This window comes from Capsicum annuum, chromosome 9 (assembly GCF_002878395.1).
Source record: "Capsicum annuum cultivar UCD-10X-F1 chromosome 9, UCD10Xv1.1, whole genome shotgun sequence".
Taxonomy (NCBI): Eukaryota; Viridiplantae; Streptophyta; class Magnoliopsida; order Solanales; family Solanaceae; genus Capsicum; species Capsicum annuum.
Genome location: NC_061119.1, coordinates 19,133,889 through 19,138,898, shown reverse-complemented (window position 1 = coordinate 19,138,898; position 5,010 = coordinate 19,133,889).

Below are 5,010 nucleotides of genomic sequence, written 5' to 3'. Positions count from 1 at the left end.
AAAATAGCTAACTCTTACACTTTTGTGCATATGAATGATGATTGTGTGGCTAGTAGGCCATTGAGTGTGAATAGTAGCTTACCTATTTGTGAGTCTATTAATTCCTTTCTTCTTGTTGATGATGTACACATTGTAAGTATGGATACGCAAGTTGATCCTATTGATGATCGAATTGACTCTTCTTTTAAGAGCAATTTATGCCCACCTAGTGTTGAAGCCATTATGTTGAATGATAGTACATCATCTATTGATTTTTTGCCTCTTTTTTATGATGTACACATTGAGTGTGGATACACTAGTTGATACTATTGATGACCAAATTGACTCTTTTTGTAAGAGCAATTTATGTCCACCTATTGTTGAAGCCATTATGTTGAAAAAAAGTACATCATCTTGTGAAAATTGTATTGATCAACTTATGTGTGGAATTGGTGCATACTTGAGGATGTGTGTGAAGTATTTGATGGGTCTCAAGTGATTGATGATGTTGAAAATGTTGATCAAATGAATAACAGTAAACCCATGAGCTTGCCTTTTGGTAAAGAAGACCCTACAATTTGTTTTGCTCATAGGGATAATCATGTGCTTGAAATATCTTTGAGACTTGTAAATGATTTTTTAGAGAATGGCTTTGCACGTTGTATATCCTCTTCATGGATAGATCATTTTCTCTTTAAGGACAATATCTTGTTTTAAGATAATGAGCTCACTCCAAATGAACCTAGTGCTTAGAATGATGTTAAAGGTATAGTTGTCTTGAAAGCTATAACCTATATACTAACCCACTATAGTGTGACAACATTCCTCCTAAAGATGGAAATCTCTTCTTGAAAGATGAGAGTACTCTTAAGGGTAAGAAATGTGTAGTCTTGGAAAAGAATGATCAATTAAGTGATGATAATTTTAACTTGCTTGAATTCTTAAGAAACTTAATAACTGATTGTTCCTTGAAAATTTACCATGGTTTTGATCCTTTGTCTGACACCCCACCCATGATGACTATGAGGATGAATTGTTTTCTTCTTGTGAAGACTTAGTAATAATCCCTTTGATTTTAGTGGTGGTATATGTCTACTTGAGGGTACTTCCATAGAAAGGGATGGTGTCCATTGTTTGGAAATTACTTCTTCTACTATGTGTGACCTTATTGTTGAGAGTACTTATAGTGATGATGTTGAAACTAGTAGTGAGTACATTTATGAGGATACCTTAGTCGAAGTTAACTTGAATGATACCTTTCTCCACTCTCTATTGGTTTTTGGTGATATGTATGCTATTTTAGAGAGTATATCTTATAATTTGGGTAAAGCCTATGGGAAAAAAAGTGTTGTCTAGAGCCATGTCTATGGCCACTCTTTTTATTTGACCCCAGTTCCAAACATAGATATGATGATGTTCGCACATCCAACTTGTTGGTTGGTCCGCATGACAAGTAAAGTGACATTCTTGAAAACCCAAGGGCAAAGGTTTCATTGTCTCCTTGGGGTAATGCTACTAAAAGTGTATCCTCTCTTGACACACTTGTGCTTAAGTTTCATGATTCCCAACTTGTGGATGCCAATTTGATACTTTACTTGAAAGGAATAGGTCATATGTGCTTAAGTGTCTTAAATCCATCCTTGTGTACTTTATTTGCTATATTTTTTTGGATAAATAATATTCTAATAGATGAGGCCTTCACACTTGATTCCTTTCTATACTACATATTTTATTATGATGATGTCTATGCTAGTCTTTGATTTATATAATATAGAGGTAGGGTCAATGCTATATGTGTACAACCTTGGCTTGATGATATTTGTGGTACTAATGCTAACCTTAATACCATGAGGATTGTGTGCTTGTTTGCCTTCACTTTGGTTTTGCAAGGTGTGAATTTGTGGTCAAATTCTTTTCAAGATTGAGAGGATGATACAGGGGCATAGAATACATGATCTTTTTCAAAGGACCAAGCTCGGGTTTACAAGATGATGAAGACCTTTTTTAATAATTTCAAAGTCTTGGCTCAAGTTGAAGAGAGAATAAGGGTCCATGCATTCCAAAGCCGACCCTTGCCTTCTCATTAAGGGCATTGTGCTCTTTTTAAGACTTCTTTTACACTCTATAGGAGCCCCCTTCAAGGGCATTTTAGACTTTTATTTTAATAACTATAAATAGACAATTAGGCTTTAGGGTAGGGATTGGAAAAGCCATTGTAGTGTAGGACATAGAAAAGTCACTGTATCGGGTTATACCTTGACTTTAAGTTATTGTCATACTTTATATCGGCCTTATATTATAATTTAGCTCAGTTGGCCGGTGATGCCTACTGAGTACCCGTGTTTTGGTACTCATACTATACTTCTGTACCTTTTTTGTGCATATTTGAGTTCTAATTGCCTTCATTGCATCGATATCGTACCGTTTTGATCATCAGGAGATAGGGTGAGCTCTTGGAGTTCAAGTTGCCCTTTTTCCCCTCTATCCTTATATTGTCTTTAGTATTGGAGATGAATGTAGGAGATCATTTAAGACTATTTAAGTTTATTAGACTTCGAGCTGTAATTTTTGTTGTCGGATTTAGAGTTACTCTTATACTTATGCTATCAGGTCATGGAATTGGAACTCAAATGTTAGTTGTTTCATTTGTGGAATATTGTTGTTATATTGTGTTCCTATATATGATCCATGTTGGAAGATTTCACCAAGGTAACCCATTGTGTTAGCTCTGGGTTACGGTGTCGGCTTACCTACTGATGGGTTATGGTTGGTGCCATCATGACTCCAAAATTGGGTCATGACGTATATTTTAGGTTCTGAGACCCATTTACGTGGTCTTTCAAACTAGGAGATTGTTTTCCAGACTTTCAGAGATTGGTGAGCCTCCCATACTTCGGAAGGCATCTATTCCATATGTTATTTCCTTTTTATGGTTGTTATGGTCCATCTGGGGTCCTTGTTCCGGTCTATTCACACAATTGTTTTCAATTCAGTAGAGGCGTCGTAGATGGTTTTAAATTGGATTTGGGTTTTCCTTTTTAATACAATGTTATGAAACTTTCAGTTTGATTTTGGGACTACCATATTTTCAGTTTATCTTCCGTAAAGTTATACCATATGAGCTATGCTTATGATTAGGGGCTACGGGTCTCTCGGTCCTTCATGGTTCGGGATGCTCTTCGTGGCAAGGGCCTCGACTTAGGTCATGACATTAAATCTGCAAAAATAAAAATTCTTGTCAAGTTTTTCACAGAAAACTTTTTAGATTTTATTTTCAGTTTTAAAGTAGGCATCGAACCATAATTACAATTTGGTGGTTTTAAATTTGCGATAAAAAATACTGATTAACATTGGAAAACTTGCTAGTTATAGAAAGAGACTCTCTTTTTAGGACAAGCGAAAAAGGAATGTAACACACTTAAATATCCCATTTTCTTTTGTACAAATGCCTTCTGAGTTACTTTCTTGTGAGATTTGTTTGTCTCACACAGTTTTACAAAAAGATGCTAGCTTGTAAAGATTGTCTTTTACTTATATATGAGGAGTCAAGAGGGCATAGTATATGTTGACCTTACTCATTTTTTGGGAGATAAAAAAGCTATTTTCGATAGACCCTCGAGTCAACGAACAAAAAAAAATCAAATGAAAAGAAAAGAGGGAGTGTGAAGTCGTCGTGGCAAGATACTATAGAGAGAACGTCAATACATACTGAGAAGAAGCATAACTACATCAAAAAATTTGATAATTGAGGTGCAATGAAACAACAAACATCGAAGAAAAATAAACTCTCTTAGTAATACTACGGACACTGTTGCGACCAAACGCAACTCGAAATCCTACGTGGTAGGGAAAATAATATAGGAATATAAGTCCAGATATCGTATCAACATGGACTTGTGATTTATCTATTTACTAAATTAACTAATATTAATTACTTATTCAAGCAGTGAAATCCAAATGATATTTTGATTTAACAAAATTAAAATTAAATAGAAACAAACTACTGAACAATTGACCAAACAAAGAGCAAATTTTTATGTAACCATTACATGAAATGGATTTAGGGCTATGGATTCACTGAATCATGCTGAGTAATCATTTGACCTGACTCTGATTTTCTATCCAATAATTACTAGTTGTAAGTTGCTATTACTTATTGAGCATCATGTCGACAACTCTAAGACTACTTGACTATCCCTAACGGTAATATTCTTATGGCCGTGTCTGATTGTGAAATGCATGTACATTTCTTTCATGTCAACCGAGAAAGGATAAGAAGTATATACCTATCCACGATAGTGAATCGATTCTCTTCACCTATATGGTTTACCAACAAAGCCATACTTCTTATTACACTTGCAATCCTATCTTTCAAGTTCAATTAATGAGCCCCATGTGGTATTCACATGGGGATCAAGCAAATAAATCATTAAGATCAAGAAGATGCAAATAATGTGGAATGGCAAAAACTATCCTAACAAATCAATTCAAGTTTATACAACAACAGTAGTGATGATGCACTTATCTTTGCTCTCTATTACCTATTGAATCAAAGTGAAGCTTTCGAACTCTCCCTCAAACTACAAGCAATCCAGCGAACATTGAATTATCTATCATGCAACTACCATAATCCTAAACGAGAAGTTTAGCTCCACATGGTGGAGGAATTACAATAAAGCATAACAGAAAATGTAAAAATAAATAAATACAGAGAAGAAAAGGTGAAAACCAATTTTATTCGGTCTCCATGGTAGCTCCTTTGTTCTTGCTAGGTCCTTTTTTTTGGATTATTTTTTTTAAAACTTTTAAAGCATTGCAAGATGTGAACAATTGATTCATCATATGCAGGTTTCCACCTTTGTTTCTCTCGACTCTTGGTTGAATTTTGCATGGACAGAGGACTACTTTGTACTCGAGCTACTAAAGTTCAGCACTTACTATTGACTGGAATAGTGATATTCCTTTTCCTGAGGAAGGAGAAGCAACCAAGAAAAGGAGGAATGAAGGTATTGTATGAAACTTTTGCCTTCA